Here is a 12,335-nt window from a genome sequence, read left to right as displayed (position 1 = left end):
TTCCTGAATCCTCAACTTTGAAACCCCCAGAACCTTTTGCTGGACTTGATTATTTTTCCATTTTCCTGGGTGAGGGGGAATCTTTACCCTCAAACCCTTTATTATGACCTTTTTATGTCTCAACATAGTGTATGTTTAGATTTATAGTTCCTATAACGTTTGGGATTACTGCATTTTCCTATGGCAGCACTTCACGTGCAGTGTTGCTGGGTTGCTTTTGGGGCTTCCGTCTGTATTGTCTCAATGTATCTTGGGTGAACTACGGTTCCTAAGGGTAGAGGGGGATTTCCGTCCCCATTGCATGTTATATGTGAGACCAGCACACCCCACCTTATGTGGAGTGCTGGGGAGAGATACTTGGTATGCCCTTTCTCCAGCATTGGATATTTCATGGATTCACATACTGTGAATATTCCCCATCTGGCTGGGAATCCCTGGTTACCTTGACTTAGTAATTTTCCTATGGAAAGAACTTGACACCTTGAGTGTCCCATCGACGATGACGGTGCTTTTGGTCCCCACCAATACGACGTTGAGTGTATGGTTCCGCCCCAGCAGCTTCCCCCTTAGATTTCAACCATCTTTCAAGCTGTTGGGATTTCTCGTGTTCGTATCTCCTGAGAGAAAATGACGTTCTTCTGAAAATGTATATTTCGTTCATCTGGATATTTCTTCGACTTCCTCCATCCGCAGCAAACGACGTCCACGTACACGGTTCCAATTACAACCATGGAGACCTTGGGACCAAAGAAGTCCTTATTTAGGCCTAGTGACACTTGCGGCCTGAAAAATGTGTGTGAGGGTGATAGACATACGGAATGTCTTTACAGTCTCTACCCCAACCATTCTGTGGACAGATGTGACATCTGCCAGGGTTTCTCACAAAAAAACCTGTAAGAACAGAAACAGTCGCCTAATCTGTTGGCTCAATGAGGGAGCGTACCCAGCGTCAGAAGTGGGGTTGTCACGGAGTGGGAGAGTCTACCACGCCCTCTAACAAGAGGTCACCATCTCGACAGAGACCCAGGTCTGAAGAGCAGGTGGCGAAAAACAAAAAACAGGTGAGGCAAAAGTGTCCACTGGACACAATGAGGCCAAACATTACTTTCCTGTTAAACCACCAGGTCTGTCTGTTGGGCAAGAATTGATGTAGTAACACTGTGTGAAACTACACACAACACTTGTCCACTTGGTATTAGGTAACCCACCTTTTTGGTATAGGGCTGTACTACACAAGTTGGTAGTGTGACTGAACAGCCAGAGAGGGGGGTAAATGTGAGCTGTAGAGCTGTAGCAATGAAATTCGCAAATACAAGTATCCAAGTAACACTTACACTCAAGGTTCAGTTATAAATGGTTATTTATTAAACATCAATTTTTAAATAGGCATTCTTTAAAAAGGGCAAGATGTAACCACCAAATATACTTAAAAATACTTTTCCAGAACAGCATAAGTTAGTAGATACTCTTTAGAGATGCTTTTTACACACTTCCTACACCCGGAGGTGACTTCATTCACAAGGACAGTAATGGCATTTATGTATCACTATTACACTTTGCAGATTATGAGGTTGCAGAAAGGAAAGGTTAAAGGAAGGAAAAAGGTTAAACAGTTTCTCAGGGCATGTGAGTATACTTAAATCTTCAAATGAAGTCTAGACAAAACCTTTCCCAACAATAACAGTCTATACACAAGTTATCACCTATGAGGGACAGAAAATATCAGTCAATGGACTAGAAGAGTCTGCAGGGAGACAGGACAGCCAAAGTCAATTGGAACACAGTCTATGGAGCTGATGCATTTTGTAGTTAATAAAAGTCTTCCACAAAGTTAGAGTTTTGTAGAAAATAACTGTAGGGTCATAAGCTGTTACACTTGTGGATAGCAGTGCTGAAATCAACTCTAACACAAGTAGCCACTGCAAGTCTCAACTGAGAAGAGCAAAGCTAAAGACACTGAGGTAAGTACCCCAAGTCTGACCAGTAGCTCTGGTTTGAAGAAGTTTCCAGCTGGATTCTGTCCTGTTGCAGCAATGCAGATCCAGGGTTCCTGAGTCTCAGTCGTGGGGACAAGACGGAGGACGTTTGGAGGACTCCTGCAGCAGCTATTGGGAGGTATTCGGCAGCTACCAGCTCTTTATGGATCAGCGGCACTTTGCGGTTTTTGTGCGCAGTAAACCGCACCACTGCAGATCTCGGATCCCGGTTGGGCTTCCTTCACTCCTTGAGTCCTGCTCTCTGGTGAGGGGTCTCTGGTCGTCCTGCTTCTGGTGGGTCCTTAGACTCCTGGAGCTTCAGGCTAGATTGCAGATGTTAGACTAGACTACGGATTTCTTGACCCCTGACGCTCTGTTCCTGCAGCAGCAAAGAAGTACAGCCAGTTTGGGAACATGGTCCAGTTTTGTTTGTCTCAGGGCTAGTTGGTCCCACTAACCCAAGGGAAGAAGTTGTCCCTTCCACTGCTTCTCTTGTTGATCAGAAAAAGGAGTTTCAGCACAGTAGCAGGGCTTCACCGGGCAATTCAAAGGTCCAGGAGGATGTACCAAACTTCGTTCACGGTTTCTTCAGCGTATGTTCTTCCCAGTGGTCGACTCTGCCTCTAGTCCCAAAACCCTCACCTTTTAAGCAGGTTCCTCCCATTAATTCACAGCCTAGGCTGTCAATCGCACAGTAGGGTGGCTGTTCTGAAGGGACAGCCAGCCAATTTCGGGACTGGTTGTATTCAGGCATTCCTAGAGACAAAGGACAGGGGAGTTTCGGCACCCTCCCTCACACCCTGTCCTTCCACACACACTGGAGCCAGGGGCGCGAGCTTTTCAGTGCTGAAGCCCGCCAAATAGGGGGGTGTCTCTAAGGTTGAAGGGAATTAGCACAGAAATGAGAATTCTCCCTAACAAAGGGGACCCGAGATAGGAGTTGAACTTTGTCCGCAGCAACTGAATCCCCCTGCGTCGCCGTGTATCGGAGGCCGTTGTCCAAAACAGCTTTGTTGGCTTCAGATCTGTTTTTCAGCGCTTACGATTCGGATACGGTACGCTTCATTCCTTAATGAAAATCTTCGATAATTTCTTCGAGCACATTCTTTAATTCTTTGAGTGATTTTGTGAAGAATGGCTTAGTCTACAGCATGTTCCACTCCCAAGTCGGGTTTCAAGAAATGCTGTGACGGCGGTGCAAAGATGTCTGTTACGGACCCCCATAGGATTTGTCTATGGTGTTTTGGGGTCGACTCATCCGTCATTGGAGTGTGCCGACTGCCTGTCCATGACGGCCAAAGCCCTGAGAGAGCATTGAGGGAAGCTTGAGGCAGGTAGGACCCAAAAATCCCCTTCGACTCTGTCAAAAAAATCAAACAACTTCCGACGAGTCGAACAGTTTCTCCTAGTCACAAAATTAACTAACGTTCCCGATCACATAGTGGTTAACACCACTCATCTAGACATGGAAAGAAACGGAGCCAGAGATCGCCATCTTTCTCGATGACGCCCCACTAAATCTGCCTCAGCGGCCCAGTGGGAAGAGTTTAGATTAAAAATGTTAAAGGTGTTTGAGAACGCAGCCTTGTACCCCTAGACTACATCCAAAAGCTGTGCTCCGGTCGATAGACCTCATAAGTACAAAAGCTGTGCGTCTTCGGACCTGGTGGGAAATACTCCTCAAGAGCGGTCGAAGGATCCCTCGAGTCGAGGAAAAGTCCCCTCAAGGACTGAGTCGTCGACATCCACACTGAAAGACTACTTCCACACCATCAGGGTTGAAAGTTGCATCATCAACGCCATCAGTGCTGGTAACCTTTGAGAAGCTATGTACGCTTGGAGCATCAACCTCGTCGACACCACATGTGTGGAAGCCATTGACACAATCTTTGAAGCTGTCGACTGTCTTGACTATTTCGGCTCCTTTGACCACTAATATAATGACCACATCTGCTACATTGGAGAATACATATGCTCCTTTGCCCAGGTCCGATTATTTCAAGTCCCTCTCCTCTCAGAAGGCAGAGGAATCTTTTGATGAACCCAGACCTTTTGGTTTACAGTATGGAACACCATCAGTGCCTGAGGCATTCATTTCAGAGGATTCTAAAATAAAAAAACTTAAGAATGCCTGCATGCATGATGCCGTGGGTTAGAGACCTCACCACTGGTTGTGTTCGGCAGGGCAGACCCCGGTGACCACGCAGAAGTGACATACAGGCAATTATTAAGAGTTATGGAGTATATGGGTTGGTTGAGAACAACTCCAGTCTTTGAGCAAGATGATTTAACTGACGTTTTGGACAGGGGACCACAAGAGCACCCAATTGTGCCTTTCCATCAAGCCTTACAGTGGTGTGTGGCTACCAACTGGGAGCCACCAGAGGTTATTCCGGCTGTAAAAAGAATTTAATTTCAAAATGAATTCTAGCTCTGATCCATTTTACTTGTCCAAACACCCCAGTTGGCAGAATACCTATCCTACAATCCCTTCGGAGTAGGGATGGCACGCGTTATGCCGCCCTGGCCAAAAGCGTATTTTTTTCACCTCCGCAAATGGCCTGCAAATCGGCTAATGCTACGTGCACATTAGCAAGGTTTGCTCACACCCTTTGGGAGTGCATTTGCATGGCAGCTTACCATATCCCGAAGGGGAAGAACGGGACAGGTTTTGAAACCTTGTCAAGGATGGGAAAGATGTAATGTGCTAATCCCTCTAGACTGGTCTCGACTCAGTTGACAGTATCAGCAGAGCTATGGTGGCAAATACAGTGATGCACAGTTTTGCCTGTTTGAGAGTCAGGATTTGTGCCCAATCCAGAATTCTCAACATGCCCTTTGACGGCACTCGTTTATTCGGAAGCAAGGCTGATGTTCGTTTTGAGAAGCTGCAAACTTCAACTTCTTAGGTGCTGCAATCCGACAACCTCTAAAATGCACTACGGGTGCACTCTGGAGGGGTAGGTCCTTTCGTCACTGCTCCACATTTGGAAGGGGCAGAGGACAGCCAGCTCAAAGAGGCGAAAGAAGATTCCCCCGTGGTGGACGGGGAAGAAGTACTAAGACTGCAACAGCAGCAGCTGCCTTACCTTAAGCCACTGCATCAGTTGCCCCAAAACCTCTGAGGACTTGATTCACAAGACTGCAGTGGGAGGCAGACTGTCACACCATCTGACAGAATGGCAGGCTATTACTTCCGATGCATGGGCATTGGAAACAAGGTTATTGCCTACCTTTTCTGCAAGAACCTGTGTCATCCACCTGGGAACAACTCTTTGAAAGTTCCAGATTCGCTTCTTATGCCGGGGATATTGACCCTAGAAATGTGCATAGAACCAGTACCTGTAGTGGAGAGGAACAAGGGTTGGTACTCCCTGAGTTTTCTAATCCACAAAAAGGACTAAGGATTGAGACCCATATTGGACTTAAGACTTGAAAAAGTTCATCAGGAAGGACACATTTAAGATGGCAACGCTTTCTCAGATCCTTCAGGCCCTCCAGCTTCAGGATTGGATGTCATCATTGGGCCTTCAGGATGTCAACTTTCATGTGCCGATCCATCACAAGCACACAGTACCTGAGGTTCGCTGTTGGCGGTTCTCATCAGTTTCGAGATCTGCAATTTGGGCTGACCTCCGCCCCAAGAGTGTTCACCAAACTGATGGCGGTTGTGGCATCCATTCTCCGAGGGGGAATTCTCGTTTAACCCTACCCAGACGATTGGCTTATCAGGGACAGTTCCCCAGAACAGGCTTTGGAACATCTCAGCCAGAGGTGAAGGCTTGAGCCATTCTGCAGATTTTGACCAAATTCCAAAATGCCCAGCATCTAGCAGCCTTTGATTTTCTGAGGTTGCTCCGCCTCATGGCATCCTGCATTTTTCTGCCGCCATTGGCCTCCCCGAGAAGGGGATCTCTCATGACTCTGTGGTCCCAATTCTCAGGAAGAATGTCAGACCTCCTACAAATCCCAAACACTCTCACAGGGCCTTCGCTGCTGGGCCTGTTGGGAGAACATATTGAAAGAACCGTTTTAGCAACCATAGCCACAGATGACGGTAGTGACGGATTCCTCACTCACGGTGTGGGGGGCCCACACCAATGATCTGACAATCCGTGGTTGTTGGTCTCCATTGGAGTGCAAACTACATATCAACCTTTCGGAGCTGAGGGCAATCAGACTACCGCTGAAGGCCTTTCTGCCATCTATACGGGCAAAGAATGACGGACAATACAGTGGCCATGTACTACCTCAACAAGAGAGATTTAGGGTCACTACCACTGTGGAGAGAGGCAATGCAGCTCTGGTTCGGGGTAATACAAGGAGGAATCGCTGCAGCTCACGCAGCCGGAGAGCAGAACACGACGGTGGATGCTCTGAGCTGGCAGAGCAGTCTCCCACAAGTGGGCTCTAGCTCAGGAAGTCCTTTAAGAGATCTTCGCCCTTTGGGGAACCCCTCAAGTGTATCTGTTTGCGACCGGTGCCAACCGGAAGTGCGAGCTGTACTCCACAAGGGAATTACCCTCAAGAGGAGCTCTACAAGAAGCATTTGTGGTGGAATGGGAATTTCCACTCTTGTACACGTTTCCTCCAGTCCCCGTCATTGCTCACGTAATAAGGAGATTGAGAAAGTTCAGGAAATCCATGATCCTAGTTGCCCCAGATTGGGCCAGGAGGACGTGGTACCAGAACCTTCTGGACATGTCCATCTGCCCTCAGATACGTCTTCCACAAACAGAGTACATTTTCTCGCGAGAGGAGGATCGGGTTCTCCAATCGGATATCAGGAGTCTCCGCCTTCACGCATGGTTTCTGAGAGGCTGAGATGCAAGGATTGGGACCTCCCTGATGACATAATGGAGATTTCGCTTTTGGCCAGAAGGCCGGCAACTAAATCTTTGTATCGCTGCCGTTGGAATAAATTCTGCAGCTGGTGTAGAGATAAGAATGTTGATCCATTTACATGTAAAACACCAATGGTGTTATCCTTGGTGTTAGATCCGGCTAATCTGGGGCTCAAGGGATACTTGGCGGGGCTTTTTATTTTTAAGCACACTTCACAAGATATTTCTTACTTCAAAATACCTGTAATAGTACAATTTTTAAATGGACAGACAAATGTTTTCCCTCCTATCCCTTTTCAAGTTCCAGTTTGGGATCTCAACTTAGTGTTGAAGTTTATGATGGGTGCTACTTTCGAGCCATTACACACCTGTCCTTAGAGGCTACTAACCCTAAAAACGATCTTTTTAGTAGCAACATCTGCCCGAAGGGTGAGTGAGCTACAGGCTTTATCCTCCAAGCCTCCTTACACTCTTTTACAAAGATAAAGTGGTGTTGAAGGTGAAACCCTCTTTTCTACCCAAGATTGTCCGAGTTTCATCTCACACAAAAGATAACTCTACCATCTTTTTACCCTCCTCCATATCTTGGGAAGGATGAGGAGACACTTCACAGGCTTGGCCGTAAACGTGCACTGAGCTTTTATATATTTAGAATGACAAAGTTAAGACAGGATGACCAATTTATTCGTGGGCTATTCAGGTCACATATTGGGTATGGCCATTACCAAACAAACACTATCCAGATGGATTATATTGGCAATATCAGAATGCAACAGATTGGTGGGTAAAGATCCTCCAGAAGGCCTACGGGCTCATTAGACCAGAGGCATGGCAACTTCCTCTGCTTTACATAGTTGAGTACCAATAAAGGACATTTCTGATGCTTGTTAATCTGCTTAGAATCACATGCTGTGCATATAGTCCGACATTTAGTGGTAATTGAAAGTATTGCATCTTTCTTTCGAGGATCAAAATGAGATGTCGACCTGGGTGTGCCTGTAACACCACCCCTAACATGACGAATAGTGTACCCAAAATCCTTCGCACTTCGATGTCCCTCAGATTGTTTTTTTTCTGCCCAACTAGTTGGTCACTTTATGCAGAGCTCAAAAGTGATTTATTGCAAATTCAATAATTCCTTTGTCTCACGACCAATGGTAGTCTAGTCTTCGACTTTCATCTTCGGCAGCATCTTCATGGACCCCTACACTGAGGACTATTGCTTTCGGCGACTGGTGCATTGGCCGACGCTGTCTACCGCGTGGCCTTGGCCCTCCGGCCTGGCTAATACAGCAAAGTGTGTGGCCCTGGGGTTTGATTCTTTAAGGATGCATTTCCTTTTCCCCACTCTTTCCCTTTCTGGTCTGGCTGCCGTGCTTTACCTCTGCTATGGAGAGGACTCTTTAAATTTTGTCCGTCTTGTAACAGAAAATACCCTTGGAAGGACACCCATTGCAAGTGCAATAGGTGCTTACCTCTTGACCACGATGAGTGATCCTGCAAGTCTTGAAACTGACTGTCTCCCAGGGCATGTAAAGTCACCATTGACTTTACTAGTCTTAAATTCTGAACAGAACCAGTACAAACCATCATATTGTGGACGTACTGGCTGGGGCAATTCAATTGCCCCGGGGTCTGTTAGTTGAGGGGGCACGTCTCTGTCCCCCCTGATCGAGTTTTGGCTGGTGGCAGTGGATACTACTTTTTATATTCAACCACAAATATTTTCCTATGGGATTTCCCATTGTTTTAGGCTACTATCTTTATTTAATTATTTACGGTAGCCTCGAACATACCACTGGTTTATTTAATTAATATTAATTCTCTGGTTGGTATTTTTTGCCAAAACTTGATTCTAAAATGGCATTTGTGTTCTCTTCTGTGACTCCAACCCAAGTCGAGCCCTTTGTTCCACTTTTTGGCGGGCTTCTCCACAGAAGCCCTCCAAACTGGTGCCACTCTGTCTGGGGTACTTAGGAGGGGTGGAGGGGGATTTAGGCACCCTGGACTGAGTTGCCTAGGCAACTCAAGTTGCAGTCCGTCCTGATTGGCCCAAGTGGTGAGCCGGCCGGCTCACCACTTAGCATGTTTGAGTGACAGCTGGGCTGAGTGAATGGGGGTTTTCTGCATAAAAGCAGGGCTTTGGGGACTGGAACTTCAGAAGTCGCCACAGGACCTAAGAATCCGACGAGGGAGAAGCTGAGCCGACCTGCCACGACGACACCACCGGTGGAGCCCTGCTGAACCGTCTCACCACTTTTCCCAACAACAGAGATCTCCCGCCGGAGAGTCTTCTTCCTTTGACTGGTGGGGATAACAAGTTTCACCCTCTTTTCGCCTTCCCGACGTACCTCGTGGCCTCCTTGCCTGTGCCAAGCACCCCGGCAACCGGGATACCACGTTTTACCCCGACCGCGAATAAAAGGTACCACCTTTAACTGGAAAACTCTGCGGCTGGTTTCTTCCCTGGCAGTGCAACATCCTTCATCTTTCCTCCAAGTCGAGATCTTCTCTTCCCCTGGACGACGCCGTAACTTGCACCAAACTGCCAGGAACAACTGCCACTGCTGGAGGATCCTTCCCACTTAAGGTATCATGTCCCGCCTGGCTTCCCTTGCTACTGACTGTACGGGGTAGATTTAGCCCCCGGCTTTCGAACCTGGGTTAGCCTGGGACACCCTGGCTAAACTTTCCTAAGCCTCTCTAAACTCTTTTTGAAAACTCTGCAAGACTTTCTAAGGCTAGTGTAACTGTGTGATCTTGGGCGCATTTGTGCTCTGCTCTCTCTGCGTGGGCCCAGCCTTTGGACTTTGGCTCACCAGTGACTTTTGCTCCTCTGCCTTGCTAAGTGTTCCTGAATCTTAGAGTGGTGTACCTTTCCATATTCTGTCTTTTTCCCTCCCTTTTTCACAAACTTATTGGAGTGCTATCTAGTCAAGCGCTCACCTCTGTATGAAAATAAGTGGTGTTTTACTAAGACTTATCTGATAAGGAAAAAGGGGTGTATATATTACAATAGTAAATGTGTTTCGAATATTTTACAATAAGAGTGCTGGAGTGTTTCAAACAGTGTGTTTTTAAATAAATAATTTTCTGATGTTTGTTAATCTGTTTAGAATCACATGCTGTGCATAGGTCCGACATCCAGTGGTCACTGCGGAGTATTGCATTTTGTTTTTCGTAGTCGAAAAGGGGACGTCGACAAGGCGTGTCTGTAACACTATCCCTATAGTGACGTGCGTTGTACCCATAATCCCTCACGCGTCGAGGTCCCTCAGATTGTTTTTTTCCGCCCAGCTTCTGGTCGCCTTACGCGGAGCTCCTAAAGAGACATTGCTAATACTTACTACGGACCTCGGTCCTTAATTATACTGATTATATTGTTAAAGATCCCTCCCCTCGACGTTAGCTGTGAAGCTGTTTCTCCGCCGAGCAAGTTTTCGACGGAGGGGAAGAGACGGAGGAGATCCTTAGGCGCTGCCGAACACGTGGCCTGGCCTCGCCGGCCAACATACAGTAGGGAGAGTGGGGGTTCGAACTTTTATCTTCTCTTTGAGAATGTCTTTCTTTCTCCCCTGTCTTTCCCTTGGGGTTGTTATCACCAGTTATTATTGCCTCAGCTATGGAGAGGACACCTTTTTAAGTTTTGCCCACGCTGTAGGGGCAAATACACTTGGAAGGACAAACACAAGCTCTGTAATCGTTGCTTGCCCCTCGATCATAAGGAGGACAGCTGCGCGGCCTGTAAGCTCTTGAAACCAAGAACTCTTAAAGAACGTAAAGTTAAGAGGTGGGCGGACTACGCTATGTCGAAGTCAGTTTCCTCACCCGCCGCCGCTGTTACAGAAAGTGACGAGGAGGGTGATAACTTGACGTCCGTTACGGAAGTCATTAACCCCCAGAAGGAGCGCTTGCGCTCCTCGACGTCCGTCCCTGGCCCCGACGGGCTCGGCTCACGCCCTGCTTATGGGGATGAACACCCCGGCGACAAGGACGCACACAGACCCCATAGGCCTAAGCACACAACCCACGGCTCTTCTTCGTCGAAGACGAAGGATCCATCAGCGCCAAAGGGGACGCAGGGCACTCCGGCGTCTACCTCAGACCGTAAGGGTCTCAAGCCCCACCCGCAAACGCAGCCGCGACCAGCGATTGGGCTTTTATCAAACACGGGCGCTACCCCAAAATCATCCGACGTAACGCTCCATAGAGCGGCCCTCGAGGAACAACGCGTAACGCAGGCAACGTCGACACCAGAGTCCTCTACTGACAAACTCGTTGTCGAGAGCCTGGCGAGAATTGTTTCTGAAGACAAACGTAAGCGGACGACGAAACAAACGTCGAATACCGCACAAAAACCTATGGAAATGCCGAAAAAGCACAAGAGTAGCCAAGAACTGCCCCCTTCATCTAAGGGCACTTCTGAACTACCGGAGGGCTTTTCAGAGGGCGACTGAAACCTTTCTTCGACGCTGTGGGAGCGTTCTAAGCGTTTTGAAGGTGAAAACACTGATTTCCCCCCCTCTAGACTATTCAGGGGTCCCCCATGAGACCCTTGAAAGACTCCATTCTTGTATGGAGAAAATGGAAAGGTTTTTGGGAAACCAAAACCCACCCACACCCAAAAGACCAAGAGAATGGCCCCAGGATGACCCTAGAGTCAAGATTCCTAGGCTGTTTCCCCGTTCTACAGATGTATATGACCTCACTGAAGAGGAGCAATACCTCCAGGAAGATGAGGAATGTTTGGGTGGAGAGGAAGAACTTGAGGAAGAGGGGTTTGGAGAAGATCCTTACACTAGTGCAGGAGCTTTCGAAGAAGATCCAGCTACCTCGCAGCCCTGGCAATCCCCATCAGTGCAGCCTTGGCAATCCCCATCAGTGCACTCAGACCCTGATGCCTTTCACCCTTCTCCTCCCAAGGATTCACCTATTGGAAACACCTCTCCCATAGATGACTAACCTTCACTTAATGCACTATTGCGCAAGGCAGCAGCGCATTTTGAAATAGACATAGGGGAGACTCTTCCTGACATAGACTTTGTAGAGAAAGTTATTAAAGAAAAAGCCCCTGTTAGTCAGTCTATTCAGCTCCTGGCTTCTATAAAGGGAAGAATAACTCCTTCCCTTTCCAATCCTGCCTTAGTCAGAGGGGTCAACCCGCGGATAGAAAAGCTCTTCGGCCCTTCGTCCTCTGACCCTTTGTACATCAGAGGCCATTCTATTCCGGACTCCCTCGTAGTTACTAATACAAGAAAAAGAGCAGGGGTACCACTATCCACTAGTGAGGCGCACCACCTGACAGAGGGCAAAAAGCTCTATGCTCTGGAAGAGAATCACGACGTCCACCGCCTTTTCAACTAGGATTGCAAATAACAATTCCCTACTAGATAGCTACGCAGATGCACAGTGGAGCAAGCTGCGCAGAGAAGCAGAGGACGCACCAGAACCCCTACGTTCACGCCTGTTAACTACAATCTCAGCGGGAACTCTTGTAAACCAGGGCATCGTAAAG

At 47.7% G+C, this 12,335-nt stretch overlaps 1 protein-coding gene across 1 annotated transcript in view; it reads left to right on the top strand.

Moving 5' to 3' along the window:
• Positions 1 to 12,335, top strand: part of ZFC3H1 (zinc finger C3H1-type containing) — a 1,590,362-nt gene that overhangs the window by 904,118 nt on the left and 673,909 nt on the right. The window lies entirely within an intron of this gene.

The sequence above is a fragment of the Ambystoma mexicanum genome, chromosome 12 (genome assembly GCF_040938575.1).
Source record: "Ambystoma mexicanum isolate Mex_15411 chromosome 12, UKY_AmexF1_1, whole genome shotgun sequence".
In the NCBI taxonomy this organism is placed as follows: domain Eukaryota; kingdom Metazoa; phylum Chordata; class Amphibia; order Caudata; family Ambystomatidae; genus Ambystoma; species Ambystoma mexicanum.
This window is presented reverse-complemented; position numbering and strand designations above follow the sequence as displayed.